At 30.5% G+C, this 24,526-nt stretch overlaps 1 protein-coding gene across 1 annotated transcript in view; it reads right to left on the bottom strand.

Annotated features, from left to right (window-relative positions):
* LOC140434939 (uncharacterized) overlaps positions 1 to 23,116 on the bottom strand; it is a 40,805-nt gene extending 17,689 nt beyond the window's left edge. The window contains exons 1-2 of the mRNA XM_072523581.1: positions 22,986 to 23,116; positions 16,985 to 17,150 (exon numbers count right to left, since the gene is read on the bottom strand). The gene's annotated coding sequence lies outside the window, so the exon portion shown is untranslated. The remainder of the gene's footprint in view (positions 1 to 16,984; positions 17,151 to 22,985) is intronic.
* Between the last annotated feature and the right edge of the window lie 1,410 nt (positions 23,117 to 24,526).

Here is a 24,526-nt window from a genome sequence, read left to right as displayed (position 1 = left end):
ATTGGTTGAAAAATGTTTGTCGTATCCTTACTTAATAGTACATTTAAGTTAAAAGGAGTATCTTAACCTGTTTTTAGCAATTTTTGTAGCAGCCAGGTGCTAGTATTGCAAAAAGCATTAAAAGACAGTTAAATAATGTGTGACTTAGATGAGCTATGCAGTTCCACACTCACAACTGCCTGTTGGTAGAACTTCCGTTTTGTCTAAATACTTCAGAAAACATCCATGATCTACTTTTAATTTTAGGTTGGTCCATATTGTATTTCTACTCATTGCACTAACTTTTTAAAATTGGTTCATAGCTACTGTTGGTTGTAATTTAAACAAATTAGTGCCAGTACTTTTCCTGAACTGAATCCAATGCATATTCCAGTTAAATTTAATATGATGTTAAACATATTTTAGTTCACATGTATTAAATTTTTGTGGCTGCTTTAGTGGGTTTTTAGCTGCTGAATCCGTAATACTATTACCCAATATGTCTAAATGTCCCCTAACCCATACGAATTTAACGTTATATGATGAAAATGATAATTCTAGTAACCGTAGAAAAATTTTGATTATTTTGATTTTGAACTTTTGATTTAGCAATAAATATAGTGCTGTTAATTGTGACTTTAAAGTTTTGTAATCCATTTAATACTGATAATTATTAATCAGTGCACACGATAATTTTGTTCTATTGGTTTTCACAGAACCATTCAAGGGCTTTAAAATATATAGCACATGCTTCAGCGAAAACGATTCTGGATTGAGTATTTAGAGTAAATGCTTTTTTAATATTTATTGTTGGTACAAAGTTGTTTTATGTCAAGTATGACAGCAATGAGTTTAAATTCCGCAACAATTGGAATGGCGTTGCGCTGTAAAGGTAAAGTGTTATCTTTAAGGGGACGTTAAAAAATATTACGGCACACTATTGGTACGATATAATAAAGCCGTTTAACTCACAGACCACTAATAACTAGACATTTCACGCAGGTAGCTCAAGGTCAAACTAAACTAAATGTCATTTTTTAGTATCGATACAAATCTTTTGATGTTGCTATACTATGTCTATAGTCTATACTCTGCAGTTAGTTTAGGTTTAGAACCAAATTAAAAATTATAATTGTCAATTGACAATTGTCAGTAATTGATAGATTTCAGATGCTTATTATTTGTCTAAATTGTTTGATTTCATGGTTATTTTTGCAAAGAAATCAAACCAAACCTGGTTTAATATCTTTGGGTTATTGTTAGCATTAACCTCAAATTAGTTAGTAAATTATAAAAAAAAAAAAAAACAAATTTTTGGTGTCAAATTTACCGAAACGTCAAAAGTTTGAATCTTTCTAGCGGTAAATTTAAATATTGGTTATCTTTATACTTACGGGAGTATATCGCAAAATTAAATATATAATAATTCACAATTACAGCGTAGAAACAACAGTTTCGATATACAACGTAATATACTACAATTTTTACTGGCTGGGTTAAAGAAATTTCAGACAAGAGTCTTAAGAGATAGAAATAATTAATCTACTTTTATATAACTCTTTATATATAAAATAACTTCTAGAGCATTGGTAAGTCTTTTCCATTACATATTTTTTTCTATATTAGTAAAATTTTGATCAGCTACTGATATGTCACCGCATGGCGGCAAGAAAAAGCCACCTGATCTTCAAGCGATCAATAATAATAATGAAAAAGATAATATGGATATTTCGAATAATGAAAATAATACGATAATAAATGATAAGTCTGATAATGAGAAAAAAAATAAATTTAATCAAGGCGACAACCGATACAAGAATAATGCTGTAGGGCCATACTTAGTTGTAGTAGAAGGAATCGAGAAAAAATCTAAAATAGGCAAGTATAATCATTTGCAAATAGCAAATGACCTCTTCAATTTGAATTTAAAAGATATCTTGGAGGTGAAAGTCAAAGGTATAAATAAAATTGGTGTTTCTTTCGCAAACAGCGAAGCGGCTAACAATTTTATTAATAACCCTATCAATCTTAAAGATAAATATAAAATATATATTCCATATAATCAAATAACATGTAAGGGCATCATCAGAGATGTTAACCCGTCACTAACCGAAGATCAAATCAAAAAATCATTAATCTCACCCTTCGATGTTATAGACATCAAAAGACTAAACAGGAAAATTATTAAAGATGATAACTCGGTTGAATATGCTCCTACAGGCACAATACTTATAACTTTTGATGGTAAGATATTACCAAGAGAAATAAAAATTAGTTATCTTAAATTCAACATTATTCCATATGTGTCGAGAGTCACACAATGTTATAAATGTTTGATATATGGTCATACCAGGACTCTTTGCAGAACTAAACCAAAATGTCATAATTGTGGACAACAGGTGGAAGAGGGTGAATTAGAGTCACATCTAGAGGCAAAATGCCTAACGATGTGTATATATTGTAAGAGTCCTGAGCATAACTCAGTTAATAAAAATTGTCCTGAATATACCAGACAAACAGAAATTAAAAAGTTAATGGCATATGAAAACTTATCATTTTATGAAGCTGCACAACTAGCACCAAAAAATTATTTAAGTAAAGACTATAGAAAAGAAGATAGTCAATACCATCCGGCTAACTTTCCAAGCATAAAACCAAAACAAAATACAGAAAACAACAGTATTAATATTAATCAAAGAAGAACTACTGCAAGCCAGTGCATAAATTCTAAAAGGAGTTACGTTTCTGCAGTCAAATCAACGGGAACAATTAAGAAAAGAAATATTTCATATGATAAAACTATACATGAATCGCAATTAATAAATCAAAATGGTAGATTATCTCAACTAAATAGTACAGTTCAAATTAATGACACTCCATCTATATCTGGTATTAATAATAACAATTTAAAACATAATTTTAATAAATCAACGCCTGTTAGTGCATCGCAAAATTACTGTAATACAATTGATGATTTATACAGAAAATTTACAAATATGAATAAAGAAGAACAAATTAAAATTAGAGACTTAATACTAACATATTCAGAACTCAACAAATCAGTTCCTGATCTAGACAATCAGGACAAATATTATTAAAAAAATAAAACAAATTATGAGTCATACCAACAACTCACTTAAAAACATTAGTTTGATGCAATGGAACATGAATGGCTTTCAATCCAATAATTACAATCTGAATATATTGATAACAGAACATTCTCCTGATATCATTATGTTAAATGAAACCAAACTTAAACCTCATCAAATATGTAGAATCAAAGGTTATGATGTAATTAGGGAAGATATAGAAAATGGAGCAGGAGGTATTGCCACACTCATTAAAAATAATCTAATTTACAGTAGGGTTAATTTAGACTCCAAATGGCAAAGCCCTAACTTTAGATATATAGCTATCAAAATAGATAAATATACAATTATAAACATTTACTCAAACCCAAAAAATAAATTATCATATAATTTTTTTTAATATATATATAATAATTGGAACAATGTGCTCATTATGGGAGACTTGAATGCACATCACCCATGTTGGGGTAGTCAAGTAAGTAATAGAAATGGTAACCTTTTATTAAAAATCTTTGACGAGTTTAATTATATATACTTAAATGATGGAAGAAGCACTAGAATTCATACCCCACTAGAGGGATCCAGCCCTGTAGATCTATCATTTGTATCTGACTCTCTAGCAATACAATGTACATGGAATGTCTTGAAAGATTGTGGTAGTAGCGATCATTTTCCTACAATTATTCTATTGAAAATTAACTATAGTGAGGGAAAAAGCATTACAATCAATAAAAACTTAAATTTTAGAAACAACATTAGAGAAATTGATTGGAACAAGTATAGTAAATACATAGAAGAACATTTAAATATAGAAAATCAATCCTATGACCACTTCACAAGTATAATTAACCAAGCAGTAGAAATTGCTATCCCAAATAAACAAGGCAGAGGCATAAGAAAACTGCAATATCAAAAAAGAGTACCTTGGTGGGACCAGGAATGCACTGAAATAATAAATAAAAGAAAAGAAGCGTTAAAGGAATTTAAAAATAATTTTAATCTTAATAATTATATCAATGCAAAACACATAATTGCTAAATCAAAACGACTTCTAAAAACAATAAAGAAGCAAAAGTTTATGGAATATTGTGGGAGTATTAATAGAAACGTAGACATCAGCTCTATTTGGCAAACTATAAGAAAATTTAAAAATGCATTCTCTCAACCTTCAAACAATAAACTTCCCAATGAAAAAATAAGTTATGAAATATTAACTAACCTTTCAATAACTAATATTGAACCGGATTTTGAATTACAGACCATTGATCACTTGTCTAGTGAATTCAATCTCACGGAATTAAAAAATAGTCTATTTTTAAAGAAAAACACATCGCCAGGCCTTGATAATATTAACTTTAATATGTTAAAACATTTACCTGAAATAGGGCTAATATGGCTACTAAATTTATACAACAAGGTTAAAGAAGGTGAACTGATTCCCAATGAGTGGAAAACTCAGATTATTATAAGTATTCCTAAGAACAACAAAATTCAAAATTATAATTTAAGAGCAGAAAATTATAGGGCTCTGGGACTTTCATCATGTGTAGTAAAACTACTAGAATCAATGATTAAAAATAGGCTGGATTGGATTGTGGAAAATCAAAAAACCTTTAGCCAATTTCAAGTAGGATTTAGAAAAGGTATGGGAGTTAATGATAATTAAAATTATTTAAATACTTATGTTCAATTGGCTTTCTCACAAAACCAATATGTAAATGCTACTTTCTTAGATATTAAAGCAGCTTTCGATCATGTGAATATTTACATACTATACAGACTTCTTAATAATCTTCATATTCCAGTAGACATCAATAACCTTATATTTCAATTCTTAAACAATAGGACTCTATATGTTAAAAATCATTATCACGAAATGGTTGGACCATCGCATACTACACAAGGTCTAATACAAGGCTCACCTTTAAGCCCAATATTATTCAATATTTATCTTAAAAATATATACACAATAATTCCTGAAAATTGTGTACTTCTGTCATATGCAGATGATCTAATTATCTTAACAAAAGGTAGTAATTTTAACCATATAGCAAATCAGGTAAACTTTATCCTATATGAATTATCCAAATGGTTTGATACACATAATCTTAAACTATCCTCATCAAAATGCGAGACTTTGTGGTTTAAAATGAACCGTCCCATTAGTAATCCACCAGATATAAAAATTAATGACTATATAATCCCTAATGTTCTGTCGAAAAAATATTTAGGTATAATATTTAAGCACAAACTAAATTGGTCAGACCAAATAGATAACACGATTAATAAAGCCCAAAAGGGCATTAATATAATACGTGCTCTTTGTAGAGTATGGTGGGGATCAGACCCAAGAACACTAAAATTAATATATAATGGCTTGATACAATCACAATTAGATTATGGCGCTAGTATAATTAATAACTTCTCTCAACAAAATTTTATGAAATTAAACCGAATACAATTCCAAGCTTTGAGAACAACACATGGGATGATGAAATCTACTCCCACTAATGTCATTTTAGCAGAAAGTGCAACTATTGATCTACACCATAGATTTAAATGGATTGCCACGAAATACATAGCAAAGATTAGCACAACTCCAAATCACTCATTATTAAATATGCTTCTAGACTTAAAAAAATATCATGGTTATCAACAAGGATATTGGAAGGGAAAAAATCCAACATATTTGATTGACGCTATAACAGCAGTTAAAAATTTTTTACCATCAATGAACACAAGTGACATACCACCCTGCTACTCAAATGAATATGATATCTACACTTATAATGTACCAATTATAAAAACATTATTAAAAAAAAATAGTTCCCATAACCTTTGGGAATATTACAATTTTGTAAATTCGTATTACTATAATTACATACAAATATTTACAGATGCTTCAAAAAAACAAAAAAATCAAAACCTTGAGGAAGCCAAAACGGGCATAGGAATACACATACCTAGTATAAATTATTCCTTTTCTGAAAAAATTCCTTCACTTATTAATATCTACACAGCAGAAATAATAGCTATTCAAAAGGGTCTAATGATTTGTGAGGAAAAAAATTTTGATAAAGCTATAATATTTACGGACTCAAAGAGCGCTATAGACAACATTAATAACAATATGATAACTGCAACAAAAGATTACAGAGTCTTGCAAGTTAAAAAGAAACTATACTATTTAAATAAATATGGGAAAGATATTAGATTATGTTGGATTCCTGGACATAGTGATATCAAGGGAAATGAAATAGCTGACAAACTGGCAAAGATTGGGGCTGAATTAAATATTCCTGCTAAAATTCGATTAAGTAACTTGGATATCATGCCATTATTAAAAAATAAAATATGTTCTATGCATCAAAATAATTGGTTAAATTCTTTTCAATATAAAGGCAAGTGGTATAACAACATACAAAATTTTTTTCCTAATAAACCATGGTTTGACACAATCCCATACATAGATAGGCGGCATATTACTACCATTATTAGAATGAGGACTGGTCATTGCCTGACAGGAGTACATTTATATAAAATCAACATTCGCGATAACCCATACTGTGAATGTGGGCAAATGGATACACTAGAACACATATTTTGGGAATGCCCAATAAACAAAATAAAAGATTATGATGTCTATCAGGAGCTGATCAAAATTAATATTAAAACCCCAATTAACATACCAATGCTTCTATGCGAGATTAACCCTAAAATTATCAAAATTCTTCTCAGATTCCTACAGATCAACCATATAAAATTATAACCTAATAATCTATCCAATATTTTAACATTTAAACCAACTTTAAGAAAATAGAAAACATAAATAAAATGTAGAAATGTAGAAAAAATGTCTATATGTCACTGATAATTGATAATAGGGCATGAGATATATTCTCAGACTCACGACAGTGGCCCAAAAATTAACAAAACAAATGTACTGGCTGATTATTCAGAAGAATAAAAGCCAAAAAGAAGAAGAAGAAGTAAATTACAAATCACCTACTTCAGTGGTCTCTGTTTTAAATGTTCCTGGCGTTCAAATAGTATTTTGCAGATTAATAATAATTATTGAAATATGGTTTTTTACAATAAATGTTGTATCCTACAATGTACCAATTCGTCAACAATGAGACATGCCTTTCCAAATCCTGATAAAGACATTATACGATTTAGGAAGTGGCTTAGTGTTATACAAAATCCTAATTTAGATATGATGAATTCTTCCACAATTCCACTACAGTTTTTAAAACAAAACGAATATGCCACAGGCACTTTGAAAATAAGTTTGCTTCTACATGCAGTCATAGCTTGTACCAAAATGCAATTCCCGAGAACAAATAGATGATGGATTTTAGATTCCTCTTCTAATCTACATCCCAGAAATATTTCAATGATGTGTGCGGAAGCAAATGCAACAGAAAGTAAATAACCCTGATGTTATTTATTTAATTAATAGAAATTATTTTACTTGAAGTGAATCATGGTATAAATTATTATATTAACTTTTTGTTTTAGTTGAAAGTTCTTCAACTAGTAGAGATGCACAATCTACACACATATTTAAATCATTTGAGATACCCCATTGTAGTAAATATTGGTAAGATAACAATTAATAATTTTGCACAGTTACCAAACGAAGAGATTATAATTGTACAAACTGATGAGAGTAAGGATTTAAAAGGTAATTGTAGTTAAAATTTTGTATGTTGTCTTGTCATCAGCAGATTTATAAACATTCTCTAATATGATTAATTATAAAACTGATAGTTTTAACCTTCGGATAGTGATACTAGAGTTTTATATAAGTTTAGTTGCCTCCGTGTCATAGCTGGGGCTAAAAACTAGAAATAGGAGCTTGCCTGTATTCATAATCTCCTATTGCTAAAATCTGACAAAGATATATGAAGGTACTGAAACATTAAAGTACTTACAATAAATTGTTTAATACTCACATCAAAAAACAGTCTACTAAGTATCTAACGCAGTAATGCCACTACACGAAGGTTAATATAATGAATAGATTTTGCCTTGTAAGTATTGAATAAAGAAATTTACATCACATTTACTTTTAGGTGTTTCCTTTAAGAATATCACATCGCTAAAAATATTGCAGCAGTGTAAGATATCAAGAAGTACAATTACCCCTAAAAAGAAAAAATTATAAGAAGCATTAAAACAACTACACCATAAATATTCTTTGGAAAGAAATAGTAAAAAGTCTTTTAAACGCAGACTGTTTGAAGCTAAAGAGTTTTATAAAGAAAATAAATTGGTTGATCTTCAGAACATTAATTGAATGGCAGCTATGCTAATGCAAATTCAGTACAGAGAAAACTGTAAAGCAAAAAAGGTAAGACGATTTACTCTTAATAAGAAATGTTTAACTTTGTCTTTATAAAAACAAAGTGCTCGTTCATATAGTATTCTTTCCAATCTCTTTATCTTACCCAGTAAGTCATCATTAAACAAACTTCTGACTCAAACTATTGGGGACCCAGGAATTAATAAGTTAATATTTGAGTCACTAAAAGCAACAATATCAAAAATGGAAGGAATTGATAAGCATACAGCTATAATATTTGATGAAATGGCGATTATGCCAAGTCTTCGTTACAATGAGCATAGTAGGTGTATAGATGGCTTTGAAGACGTGGGAGATGACAGAGATTCATATATAGGAGATCATGTTCTAGTTTTTATGGTAAGAGGTCTAAGAAAACAGTTGAAATCATCTATTTCATACCAATTTTGTAGCAGAGGTGGTGCAAAAACCCCTCAAATTAAAAACGTGTTGGCGAAAGTCATTTCTAATGTCTTAAAAGCCTCAGCCTGTTATGCAATAAGATCTGTTTCGAAGTAAATCAATTTAGCATCTTCCAAAATAAAATATTTTTCTTTGTTCGAATCTCATCTTCGATATGGTCTTCTTTTTTGGGCTTCTAGAACAGTTGCTCCATTCTGATGTTGTTTTTAAATTTTAAAAAAGTGCAATACAGTATCTTTTTGGCCTCAGTAGAATAACATATCGAAAAAGCTACTTCAAAAATCACGGGATTTTAACTCTTCCCTCTTTATATATTTTAGAAAGTGTTTGCTTAATTCGTAAACAACTAAATGTTTTCCAGCAAGACCTAATCATGACTACTCCACCAGAAATTCAACCTTTGATTTGTATTTACTGAACCCGTCCACTGGGTTAGTAAAGAAATCTATATTATATTCAGCAAAAAAATGTACAACCATCTCCGTTTGCAAGTTAAATCTTCAACTTCTTTCCTTAAGTTCCGTAAAAGGACAAAAACCTATCTAGCTGAAAGACCATGTTATTCAGTAAAAGTTTCAGTTTCAGTTCAGTTTCTGAACGAATAACTTTATGTACAAGTAACTAAAGTATTTGTATAAATATATATTTCAGTATCACACGCAGTAACTTAAACTATGCAATTTGCAATTTATTTAAATTTTGCAATATATTGTGTATTTTATTATATTTATTTTGCAATTTTGACGATTTATGTAATTTCAGTAAATTTTAAATTGTTGTTATTCTTCTGACTTTTTGTAAGCTTTGTCCATAAACTTGTACAATTTTCAGTGGTAATAAAGCATATTTCTATTGTATTCAAAATTTATATACAAAGTTGTTTTACATGTATTAAATAAATAAATAAATTATATCTTGCCTTATTTTTTCGTAAATGGTATTGTGTATATTTAAATTTAAAAATAATTTGCACATTTTAAAATTTCAAATGCAGTTTTTTTTTCAAATATACCAAATTATATTTAAATATTGTAAGCTTTATTTAAATTTTCTCACCAAAATTAAATTTTGGAATTCCCGCGTAATTTCCCGCTTGAATTAGTTCCGATACAAATCACTTGGAGCGCTGAATTTCATATCTAACTAAAGTATTGTCGTGAAGCATCTAGAGGTAAATGATTTGTGGTTTAACCAAGTCCAGCTGTCAAACTTGTACATTATATGTTTCAGTTCAATAGTACATTCGATGTACGTTTTCTTCTAGGTAAATAGATGGCAATGTCATCAGCATGTTGTAAGCAACCAATATTGTAAGAATATACATTTTGCAAATCGTATGGGTACAGATGCAAAAAAAGTGCTTAAAACAGCTTCCTGTGGAATGCTTTTGAGGTAATCGTTGGTCCTATTATTATGACTAATTTAATTTATTACGTTTTTGTCTTTATATAAATTTAATAGTAAATATCCCATATAATTTGGAACTCCAAAAAACACAATTTTATCACAGAGTATATTCAAATCAATATTTTCATAAACACTTTTTATGTCAATAAACAATGCACCTATTGCCATGAAATTGGAAAAACTAATTTCAACATTGGTAGTTAGACAAACTACTACATCTGTCGTACCAAAACCTTGTTGTAAATTGTCTTCTTTTTATAACACAAGTAACGTTCCAGACGTTGAAACTGGCTAAGTTTGTAGACTTGGATTATATAATCCTTCCTCGAAACAATTTTTTAAGTCTAAATTATAATAATAATGCTTGAGGATTGAGAGAGGAGTTTTTGAATGTAACTACTGTCCGTCACGAGAACCGAGAACGAAGTTTGTGAATGCAGCTTTAATTCAATATTTTATAGCAAAAAGAGACGCCAAATTTCAACGGTTTGTAACGATCTTTAAGGCGGCGTTCATACTCGGACGATAAAAGATAAGCGATATATCGTAAACGATATGCGATACGCGATACACACAAACAGATACTCTAAATCTATTGCGATTGCACAACATATCGCAAGTGATATATCGTTCGAAGAGCTACGTGTCGGTCGCCTTCGCGATTTATTTCACACGATATTTTAAGTTGTTGCCATGCCGGGAAGAAAAGAAGACAGTTCTGTTATTATTTTCATTAATTTAGTCAAAGCTCGTTAGTGCATCTGGAACTATTCCCTTACTGCTTACAGTAAGACAGATGTGACGAGCACTGCATAAAGAGAAATTGCATTAGAAATAAAAAATACAGGTAAATTAATTGTTTATTTATTTATTTATTGTTTATTAGGTGAAACAAGCCACTAATAAAATTATTAACTCATAGTGTAAATATATATATACAGATTTAAATAATTCATCGTACCTACTAAATAACTGGGTCTTGTAAACCGAAAAATTTCCACTGAGTAGGGATTGCACCAGCTGGTTTTAAAAAGTATTAACCTAGTTTATTTTGTAAGCAGTTTGCTGCATTCAAATTGCTGTTTTCGCCTAACGTACTGTTATCTGGCAATGCTGGTACTATAAAACATTTCTTAAAGGTCTGTGGAACATAAGGTTGCTCTTCTCGTCTGTGTATAAAATTATGAAGTACGCATGCTGCCTTAATAGTTTGCACAGCATTACTTGTGTTAGTATAAATTGTTCGGTCAAATATACGAAATTTTGACGTTAGTATTCCAAAACTACATTCCACACTTTTTCTACCTCTTGAAAGTCGAAAATTAAATATTCTTTTGGCACCATTTAATACTCTTTTTGGAAAGGGCCGCATTATATGATGGAAATGCTTCTCTCTGGAAACAACACTCGAGCTGTGGTGCGCGTTGATAAGATTGTAAGGATGTACCCAGTATTTTCTTTTTCTTCTCATTCTACGCCTAAAACATCAAGCCACTACAACGTCCTCCTCACTTGATCTCATAATTGTAACTGAAGAGAATTGTGCTTCCACCATCATTGAACTGTCGCGGCGAATTATCGTCCGTTCTCTTTGAACCTTCTTTCCCATATATCGTAGCGATAAAATGTCGCTTATCCGATATCGCCCAAGTATGAACGCCGCCTAAATGTTCCAAACGGTGGATTCTAACAAGCAAATTTTTTATACATTTACGAAGAAACTGCATAATAACAAAACAATAAAACTAAAAGATTTATTGCCCTTTTATGAATTTCCAGAACAAAGAAATATTATTAACCCAGTTCTACGTAGACAAAAAATTTGTTTTTTTTTGTAACGAATTAGCAAATCGGTTGGTACTCGGAAAAAACATTTATGTCCAGTTGTGGTCGTAAAAATGATTACTTTTTATATTAGGAAGAGGAGAATTGGCGGTAACATAATATCGAAGCGTATTTAGATACCAAAAGAAACAACCTGTTTTAGCAGGCGTCTGAACAGAAAAGCTACGCAAAAAACTCGTTTTATTTGAGCTGAAATACATCGAAAATAAATAGAATATATTTTCGTGTTTTATTAATATTTGTCACAAATATATTGAGGGACTATTGGTGATATATTAAGACTTTAATACTTGTTTATAGCCAAATTGTGTTGTTGGTAGTATACTATGCCGCCTTACTCAAGTTTCCATTCTCAATTTTAGAATCCTTTCGAATGTTTTAGAACTACATGACAACAATATAATTGGTAGATATGAATCTAGATGATGTGTATTTTTTGTTCTGTTTTAAAAAATATAAAAAAGCAATTATTAAATTTGTAAGGAAGTATTCCAGTTTGTACGATATAGTTATAAATATGCAGTAGTAATCTTTTGGCCAACATACCCATTTTTTGTAACATAATATACGAAATCAGATCTGAACCTGGGGCTGTATTTTTGAATATCTCAATGGCATATTCCATTTTGGATGAGGTTATTTCTTTTGGTAAATAATGTTTCTCTGTAAATGTTCCTGGGTGAGGTATATGTTTGTCAACAAAAGGAGGACATAACTTCTGTAGAATATCTTCGGCAACTGAAGGGAGAGCATGTTTATTGTTTGTTTTTTTGTTGTTCAATTTGTTTACCATCTTCAATATTTGTGTTGATAGGCATCTAGATTTCAGAGTGGATTACAATTGAATCCATATGCGTCTGGCTTTCTGTTAAAACATTCTTTTAGTTGTACATTCTATCTTTTTACTTTCGAAAAAGTTATTCAGAGTGAATTAGGTTTTGTATAATTTAGGTAATTTCTTCTTAAATTGATATAATTGATGTAGGTTGAATGCTCGAATAAATGAACTTTGATCAAATAAAAGGCAGATATCGAGCACAGTTTTATTAATTAAATCTTGCCCAAGTACTTTCGCTCCCTAGAGCATCTTCAGGGGCATTTCGTCAATTGCGGCCTATTCAACAAGAATTAAATGTTATAAACATAAAATTAAACATCACATTACAATACACAAGGACAAACACTTTAAAAAATTTTTAAAAATAGGCGAAGCTACATTATGTTATATTAAAAAAAAAATTTTAAACTCAGAAGGATTCAGATCCGGAAGATCCTGCGTAGACGCCGTATTTGTACTAAGACAAATCACAGAAAAGGCCATCGAGTACAATAAACCAGCATATCTATGATTTATAGACCTGACAAAGGCTTTCGATAGCATCCAAGTCGAAGACGTCGTACACCTACTGTATAAATTAAACATACCAATCAATATTATAAAAACCATCGAAAACATCTACTTCTATAATCGAATACAGGCAAAGGTAAATCGAAAACTAACACAGTGTATACCAGTACAAAGCGTAGCCAGGCAGGGTGACTCGTTAAGCCCACTTCTCTTTAATATAATAATTTACGAAATAATACAAGCAGTACTTACAGGTCATGGATACAGAATGGGAATAAAGAAATCCAAATATTATGTTATGCAGATGGCGCCACATTAATCGACGAGACAGAAGACGAACTCCAAAGATTAACACACGTCTTCAATACAACAGCCAAAAATGTATGACAACATCTAAATACCCACATGTAAAATCGATATTGATGAGAAGACAATAAAGCAGGAAGCAAACAAAGCTTAAAAGCAAGTAAAGCGGCGGTATCTCTTAATCACACAATCTGGAAGAACAAACACCTGAGACAAGACACAAAACCAATAATCTATAAAGCAGCAATTAGACCTATATTAACATACACGGCGGAGACAAAACCTGACACATCTAAAACGAGACGACTACTAGAAACAACAGAGATGAAAATACTCCGACGAATATTAGGGAAAAGTCTGTTGGATAGGGAGAGAAGCGAAAATATAAGAAGAGCATGCAATATGGGAGACATAAATGGATGGGTGAAAAGGCGGAAACAGGAGTGGAACGAACACATTAGTAGAATTGCAGAGGATAGAATAGTACGAATAGCACGAGATAAGTCACTAAATGGACGAAGAAGTATTGGCAGACCAAGAAAAAGATGGTGCGACAATTTAAACAATTTAGGAGGCTAATATTAAAGAAGAAACAGGTTTTAAAGCCTAGATACAAGAAGGAAGAAGAAGAAGAATTTAATATGAAAAACCTTTTTATTTTTCTAAAGGATTGTACATTTTTGATCTTCAATGATTGCATTGTCTGGAAAAATTTAAATATATTATAAAATAGTGCATTGTCGTCACACCGTTGAATTATTTTCCAACTTCACTTATTAAAAACAAATTCGTAAAACTATTTAAATAACTAATAAAGTTTTATCATATCTTTACGTAAGTTCGAAATAATATATTTCAAACGGTTGCTCGTCCCTGAAATTAATTATTTTAAACTAAATTGTATTTGGATATATATATATATATATATATATATATATATATATATAATATATATATATATATATATATATATATATATATATATATATATATATATATATATATATATATATATAGTGAAACCTGTACTAAACAGAATAGTATGGTTGTAAATAAATTTTTCCGCATATATAAGATTCCAGGTTATCTTGAAAACGTTAAATGTTTATCTAAAAGGATTATTAAAAGCGGAACTAGAGCCTGACCCACTACTCTGAGTCGCGTAATGTGGGTTGCCTATTATGAATTTGAATCGGGAAAATTACTGACTTACGCATGCATGACGTCCGACATCGGATAATCATTTTTTTACTCAAATAGATGTTATAATAATTATTTCTCTTCTAAAAACGGATTGTCATTAGAACAGGCAATTTTAGTTCTACCATATATTGATTTAATGACTCCCTTTTTAACATTTATGTTGGGATTTGATTGATTTATAATTTAGATATATGTTCATATACGCAACAAAAAAATATTAAAAGCCAGAGCTTTTCGAGGAACTAACCATCATTTAATAAATAATTTTTATATAACTGTGCTGAATAATGTATTTCGAAACGGAGAAATTATTCATTTATTGATATTAAAAAGAAAAGGTCTCTAAAACGTTTTTAAGCAAGCCAAAAAAATCACATTACAAGGCATGAATGAATCAAATATGTAGCACCTTTTTTGTAGATGTATTATTCAAAAACAAACTGAAGTTATTACTATAAACAGGGATATGTATAGCTGGGGCTATGCTTAACTTAAATAAAACAACGATTAGATAGAAAAAAAAATCACAAATTTCATTAAAATTATCTATATTTTTTTAAATGCTAATATAATTTGGTACATTGATTAATATAATATGTAATATTTTCTAAGTAAGTTTTTATATAAATAAATAGTCTACCATTAGATGAAACTTTGAAAACAATTTAGGACCAAATTACAAAATGATAGATTAACAACTAGAACCAAATTAAATGTGTCAGCTATTAAACGGAACTGTTGGCATTATCTACTGACAACACTTATTTTCATCTAAACAATGATTTCTATAAACAAAATTTTTAGGCTGTGCTTTAAATCCATTATTAGCTAATATATTGACGGAAGATTTCAAAAAAAAATATTCCTAATAAAAATTTAAAGCCCACAATACGTTGGAAATATGTAGATGATCTGTTGGACACATTTCTGATTAATATAAATAAAAGATAAAAAAGAGGAGTCAATAAAACTTACAATGGAAAAGAAATAAAATAAATCGTTGCCTTTTCTGGATGTTTTAATCTCAAAGGAAAATAGTGGATATGGGACTCATGTATACAAAAACCAACACATATGAACATATATCTAAATTATAAATCAAATCACAACATAAATGTTTAAAAGGGAGTCATTAAATCATTATATGATAGAACTAAAATTGCTTGTTGTAATGACAATTCGTTTTGAAAGAAAAATAATTATTAACATCTATTTTAGTCAAAAATGATTATCCGATGTCGGACGTCATGGTCATGCGTAAGTCTGTCAGTCATTTTCCCGATTCAAATTCATAATAGGTAACCTACATTACGCGGCTCAGAGTAGTGGGTCAGGCTCTAGACATTAGTAAAAGCGGGTAGTCATAGAGCTGATTTAAAAGTTCTTTGGCCTCACCTATCGTATTAGTAATTAGCACAATATTATCTGCAAAACTTAGTTGGCTAAGCTTTTTTTTTATCTATGATATAAATATGGTCCAGAGAGAAAGTGAAGACAAAAGAAGAAAGTCTTTTTACGATACAGAACACAAGAAACACAACAGGTATACCTATAACCACTATAAACGAAGCAGAAATGAAACGAATACTTTAGTTGGACAAATAAAAAGAGAACACTGGCAAAGCAACAGATGGAATACGACTTCTACGGAACACAAAAAGAAGTAGTATGGATAATGATCAGAGGACAAAGAAAAGAGATGAACAATAGGGTGTATCGAAACAGGCGAAAATATTTTTTTTTGTGATGGAAAGTAATACCTCACAAAAGTTGCCCAATTAACTTTTTAGGTAAAATCTGGTCGAAATTGGAAAATATCTTCTGCCCCCCCCCCCCCCAAAACAATTAAAAAACAGACAAAATAATTTTTATTTTGAGACGAAAATGTAATACGTCACAGACGTTGGCTAACACACTATTTAGTAGTATTTTAGTAAAATTGAAATATAAATATATTTTCTGCTCCCCCCACGGCACTCAAAATTAAAAAAAAATACATTCACAGGCGCATTTTACTTTGTAACGGAAATGTAATACCTTATAAAAGTTGAATTAATAAATTCGGTTTAAACTGGAAAATATTTTCTGGTTCCACAAGGCGAATAATAATTTCAGTTAAGAAAAATATGCTCCAACATTTTTTTATAACAAAATAGTCCAACTTTTCCTTCTGTCTCCCTGATGTCACCAACGTTTTTTAATACTGAAATAAAAATAAAAATAAAAAAAAACTATAAATTTAAAATGGTGCATTATAAAAATATTATAAAAATATGGTAAAACAATTCTATTTGTAGATGTATTCTGATTTAGTGTTAAAGTGAGGCATAGTTTTTCTGGAATCAATTCGCGTTTTTATAAATCCATCCCTCGAATCCGCTACACAAACTGCTTGAGAAGCTTCTGTCACAAGCTTGACACATCGTTCTACATATTTTGTGTGGCAGTGATGGAACCTGGAAACCTTCTTGCATTTAAGATGCGGCGCAATTTAAGTTCCCGTATATGGAGTCGTTCATCCGATATCATGCTTAAAAGTATATTTTCACAATGACCGAAATATGCAGCTCGTTGAATTACAGCGTCGACTACAGCTCTTAATTTGCTATTTATGTACCGAGATAATTGAATGGTTTTAAACAGATGTTTTGCACCATATTTACATGTCGGTTGGGATTTTATGTTGAACCACATTGGAGCGTATATCTTCCTAATATATTCTGTGAGTGAGATTAAGTTCACCGGTGGCATGATACTCGATACATAGAGCCGAAGAATGCGATTGGCATTTGTTACTCACCTTGAATGTGCCAGGGGTCCGGGTTTTCGATCTATTACACTGGTAGTACACTGGCCACTAGATATTACGCGGCACATTTCATACAAATACTTTTGATTTGTACTAAGCTCCTTCAAATTACCTTTGGGAATTGTGGGTAAATTACCTTAAATTGGTTTGAACGCAACGATTGGCAGTTGATCGCATTGTAATAATTGCTTATCAATAGGACCTGAAAATCCTCTAGGTCCAGAAGTATCTCCATTAAGATCTTGAAAAAGATGTCGAAGGGGTAGCTCATTTGCATGTAGCAGACATACAAACCACTGAAGCGGTTTTTGAATATGTTTTTCTAACAGTCGTATTACACCACTCTTTATGCCAGTATTTACGACTGTTCTGTCACATCCAATAGCTTCAATTTCTTGTAATGCAATTGAATTTTCTATTAGGAATTGAATAATGGAAGATTTGATATTTTCGATGTACCGGAGAGCGGAGAAACATGTCCCAAATATTTGCATCCTGGCTCCTGCACAAGTGTTCTTCCATGATCGTTTGACGATAAACCTTTTCACCTTTTCTTACTTGATCCAAAGTTTTGTCTTTGCATCCATCAAAGTAAAGCCTAGGTTAATCGTCGAATGTTCTAGTAGTCTCTGAATATTGGAACAAGATTTAAGCCTTTCTCTTCTAACTTTATTTTTGTCGATAACGTTGGAAGAGTCCGCTGATGTAATTATTCCCATATCGGTTAAAACGGCGGATGCAAGAGCAGCTGCAGATCTATCAGATATGCCGTGTCTATCACATGTTTTTGCACAATTTTTCAACTGAATTCTCATCTAATATTTGTTGACATCTTTAGAGGTTGAAGGTACAGAAACATCAACTTGAAATCTAACACCATCAACATTATTAATAAAATTATTTAATTCTAAACTTGAAGAAGAATCGCATTCAGGTACTGGATTAATATCATTCTCAATAACTACGGCATCTTTCTTCTTTTGTCGTTGTTCTCTCTGAATATATTTTCTTGTTCTCTCTCTATCAACCGAGCTTATCACCATTTTTCTCGGACTGCTTTAATCTAATAAAAATTCTCGTTCATCGAGAGGCACTTTTTGAGATTTGCTACAAAGGCAATTCAGTAGAGTATTACATTTGCATGCTGCAAGATCGAAAATAATTTTACTTTTCTCCTAAAAACATAGAATTTAATTTTGGTAAGACTTACTGTTTTGCCTGCTCTTAAATGGCTTCATAAGCTTGGTGTATTTGTCGTGGTAGGATTTTAAAAGCTGAATTATTCTTGTACGTGAAACTATTGGAATTGAAGGCTTTTCCATATTTCCTCCAATTTCATGGCGATAACGGAAAACGCTGGCTCTTTCTTGGTAAGTTTATTGTTTAGCCTCTTCCAAGCACAAAATTTCATCACTTGTTCAAACGTCGGTAACACATTTTCAAGAATATTTGATGGTTGTTCAAAAATGGCGCAGTCCACAGTACATCTTGTTTTTATTCCCGACGGTTATGGCTTATCCATTTTAAAAAATCCTTAGTTTACAAACAACAATAACACCAAAGTAATGCACCGCACCAAACAAGCAAAAATTACACTCACGGACTGTGTGGCTCAGTTGCTAGACGCTTACTGATCGAATTGCTAGGGAATCGGGCAGTCTTGAGTCCGATCTATATGGATCTATACGATACGTGTGTTGCCGATTTTGTTTAATTGGTACTATCTGTTGACTGGGCCGATATCAAGCACAACATAATCTGGGTAATTCCATCCGAATTGTCTTGTAACGGATAGTATTATGAATTTTAGCAGATATTAGTAGAAATAGACATTTTGTGGTAGTTTTTAATGGGGTTGGGGACAAATAATAAACAAATAAAATTTTAAATATCGTTTAAATGTGTAATTTACAAAATTTTAAGTATAATTTGATCGATAGAAGATCAAGTTAGCATATATTTTAATCCAAATAAAATAAATTGAAATTTACATAAAAATCAGATATGTAATAAAGTTCAAGGTAGTTGGGGGAGCGTTTAGGAAAAAATAAAATTAAAATACTAATATGCTAAAAAATAACAATAGGAATTTTTTAACTCTATTGGATACAACATCTTCAACTTTTATTTTTTATATGCACCCTAATGAACAAATTAACAAATTAATGAAAATGAAACACATTCAGAAAAAAACTTGGGTAAACTACTTTCGATCCCTATTTGCTAAAGTGACAATAATAAACCAACAACACCAGAGGAGGACGGAAGACCAGATCTGACCAAAAAACTATTAAAACTATTTCAAAAATTAACAGAACAAAAGAGAATTCCTCAAGAATGGAGATCAAGTATCCTAATACCCCTCTTCAAAAAAAGAAACAAATCGGATCCGGAAAATTACAGAGAGATTAATTTATTACACACAACACTACAATTAATAATCAAAGTGATAACAAATAAACTAAATGAAATTATAACATTAACAAAAGAACAACAAGGCTTTAGGTCGGAAAGATCATGCACCGACGCGATATTTATAATGAGGCGAGTGCAAGAGAAATGATAAGAAAATACAATAAAACACCACATCTATGTTTCGTAGACCTTAAGAAGGTATTTGACCGGGTTAAATTAAAGGACGCTATAAGGACTCAAATAATTAACACAATCGAAAAAATCTACTAAAACAACACAATAAAAGTAAAAGTAGAAGAAGAACTAACTGACCCTATTGAAGCTGGCTATAGGATAAGGGAGATTCCCTGAGTCCTCTATTATTCAACCTGATTATGGATGAAATAATAAAAAAGTAAGAATTAAAAAAGGATACCAAATGTTAGAAAAACAACTTAAAATATTTTGCTATACAGACGACGCAATACTACTCCCTCAAAGTGAATATGATTTACAAGATGAGCTTCAGTGTTTGGATTGATAGGTATTTAATAAGTCCAAGTCACTTTTAATATAGAGGTTCTTTAGTTAGCACATAATAATAAATTTAATAATCCATACAATTCTGGTTATTTTCCGGAAACTATTTGCGTTGATAACGGTAGAACATAAACTCTTTTATAAATATCTAAATCTTTATTTAAGTGTACTATTATTATAAATTCAAACAAAATTAAAACGTATTATTTTAAGACATAATTTAGATAAGATATTATTACATTTATAGTATTACAATATACAGGGTAATTCTTTGGGAGTTCCAATTAGCCGTTTTAGAGAAACTTAACATAACTTTTACATAAAAATTTAGGATAAAAGGTTTTAGATATGCTTAAATAATCTAAAATATTAAGAACCTCGTATTAGTTCCGATTATATCAAATTTTTTTTCCTTTTTATTTTTAACACTCCATCACTCGCACCTCCAAAAAATTACGCCATAACTCGCGTGTTAGATTTTATCTAACATATGGGTATAAGTCAAATAAATGAGTCATTAGTACTTATTGGTTAAGTTTATTGGCTATTAACTCACAAAAAACGATAAACATATTTTTTTAAAACAAAACTGCAAACAAAAACTACAGTTACGAATGGTGTTTACCTGAAAACACTATAAAACTTTGAAAAATACTATTGACTGCGACAGTTACGAAGTTCAAAGCCGAAAACGGATTTTAAAAAAATTTATTTTCGTAACAAAATTTATTTATTGAGAACGTACAAGTATGGTAACAACTACAAAACAAAAAGCTCTTAATCTAATTAAACACTGGTATATATAGTCTTTCTATATGTCGTCACACATTGGATAATCCAGGGACGTAACTCTACTAGGTAAACTAAAATAATATACACATTACCCTAGAACAAAAGAAATAAGGGGATTTATTCCAACAAAATGTACGCATTACGCATAAAATTAGATTTATTCCTCTTTTAGGCAGTGGTTAGAAGTAACATTTGTTAAACCAGTGTGCTCTTTACATATCGGCAACTTACAGTTAGTACAATAATGTTGGGTAAACCTGTTCTTTCTTACAGGGCAAAAAGAACATCTTGGTTTTATAGTTGGAGTTCCCCCTTAGGAAACTGATGGCTTTTCTTCGGTTATATTTCGGATTCTGAGTCTCAAGTGAAAAGGCAGATTTGGAATATTGGAGCGTCGTTGAAGATGGGACATAAAAAGTTGCTTGCCAAGCTCCGCAATGTAGCTTCTTCGAGTTGTTATAATATTAGTGTTACTGTTGTAAATTATTTGTCTTAAATCGAGTCACCGAGTATTCTACCTTCATTTTATCAATAACATCCACTTCGCCTTTTATGAGGTTGTAATCAGTATTAATCTCCGGCTTCATGGTATGCACTTTGGTGTTTTTATCAATGAAACCATCGCTGTGTAGTGTTGAAAGTAGTAGTACATTCTTATTTTTTTTTTGGCACATATGATACAAGTACACACTTGTTTCCATGGTCACTACATGCAAACATGCTACTACATAAAGGTCTTCCTTTTACGTTTGTAAACTCAGGGGAAATTTGTTGTTTGTTTTTACGCAAAGTACCTATCGTTGTCAAGCAATGATCGTTCAATAAAGAGTTGGCTAAGGGTACAGAGGAAAAGTAATTATCCGTATTTACATCAAATAATATTACCTGATCTGACTCCATTCCTGGTTTCCACACCAAAACCCATATACTTATAGAATTGATTCCCCAAAATCAACTTTCATATGAGGTTTCCATATAGTATCCATTGTCTTCATGCATTTTTGGAATTAACTTCAATATCATTGTCAAACAATACTTTATTCCAGAATCCCATATACATTCAAATACATTTGATATACTTCTTGGATTATTTAAATTCTCTACATAAAGTTTAAAATATGGTCCCCCATGGATCTAGGTTTTTTGTTCACAGAATTTCATTAACATATTACTAGAAACTACATTTTCCTAAAACTATATTAAATATCAGTATTGAACTGGTATGGTACCTCAACTTATGTAACCCAAAATTATTATTACATCCCATCTGGTTTCGAAATACACTCATTTTACAAAATATTTGATTTCAAATTCAACACGTGGTTTGACTGTTCCCAACAAAACATTGTGGGATCGTTCAGACTAGCAGTATTAATTAAATGAATTTTGTTATTCCTAATAATATGCAAATCAACATTTCAAATAGAAATATTATATTTTAACTATAAACTGCTATAAATTTGAAATTGTTAAAGTGTTACAGAAATTATTATACAAACTCACCATTGTTCATGTCGATGTGACGATATTTCTGCTCATGGTACAGAAAAATTGAAATAAGAATAATTTTACTTTACACCACCGGTTTAAATAGAGAACTTTTTACCTGTTGGTATAACCAATTTCCGGTCCCAACTGTCAGATATTAAAATTACCAACTAACTATTGAATGCTTAATTATTCAGTCAATTTTCTTTAATTTATCAATAATGTTATCATCAATAGTTTATTTGCTTATTATTTAAGTTCCATATTAACATATCAGAACTGGAATAAATATTTGAAAATATTTATACACACCATGACAGATAACTCACACCAACAATTATTTCAAAGAAAGTTTGTAATTTTGTTATACATTTTGATTACAAATGTACATATTTAATTTAATTACCAAATAATCACTTAAGTTTGTTCTGTAACTTTGACTAAGCTGAGTTAGTTATCATAGAAGATGTATTACAATTATTTATATTGTTACATTGAAATCTAATTATTTAAAATTTTGTTAAAGTATGCCAATGTTAACACATCAACTAACTTTGATATCCAAATTTAAAATTATAAATTTTTGACATTTATTATAGTGTATTTTTATGTATGAGAGAGTAATAGAACAATAAATTATGTATGCAAATCCCTAAACTGTTGATACGGGTGACTCAATGAAAAACAGATATTTGTCAACAAGTTTACAGAAGTATATAGGAAAACAATTTTAAATTGAGTATGACCACCAGGTATAAAGGTTGAAGCAGAATAGAATACAATAGTTGTGAGGGTTACTAATCCCTAAATAAGGTTGCCAGTGTCGGAGTGATGGAGGTTAACAGGTATTAATGAATTTGCAAGAAATGTAAGATGTTTATTTTATTGGTTATATATAACCAATAAAAGTTTAATAAGTACCTACCTATTTGCAAAATAAAGTTTAATTCTTTAGATAAAATAAAACGTTTTATTTTATCTATTTGCAAAATAAAGTTTAATTCTTTGCCTATTTGTAAAATAAAGTTTAATTCTTTAGATAAAATAAAACGTTTTATTTTATCTGAAATGAGTGCATTCCACGAAGTAAGGGTTTCAACAATCAAACATTTAATTCTTTAATTCCAGGAATCTACGACAGTAATTGACTAGATAATTACCTTCTAAACTTATTCCACAGAAAATGTGATAGTGGGTTTTTCCATTTTGTATATAGGAAGGTCCAAGTGGCGCATTCAAAATTCTTAACAGTTCACTAAAAGTAGGTACTTCAGTTGCAAGGTGCAGTTTATTGTGTATACTAGTGTTATGGAAAATTTGGAAGTGCCGTGTATACGCCGAAAAATTGGTCCTCTAACAGTTAATGAAAAAACATTAATATTTAATTGTTTTAAATCATTTACAGACAAACGTTTATGTGAAAGTGTTGATGAGGCCGTTGAGTTAGTTAGCATTCACTTGGTGTTGGGAAATCTACGATTTACAGAGTTATTAAAGAAGAGAAATGTGTTAGTTTTCAAATGCCACGTAATGCTCCAGGGAAACCAAAATTTCAA

Source organism: Diabrotica undecimpunctata, chromosome 2 (genome assembly GCF_040954645.1).
Source record: "Diabrotica undecimpunctata isolate CICGRU chromosome 2, icDiaUnde3, whole genome shotgun sequence".
In the NCBI taxonomy this organism is placed as follows: Eukaryota; Metazoa; Arthropoda; class Insecta; order Coleoptera; family Chrysomelidae; genus Diabrotica; species Diabrotica undecimpunctata.
Note: the sequence above shows the minus strand (reverse complement) of the source record. Positions and strands in the feature narration are given on the sequence as shown.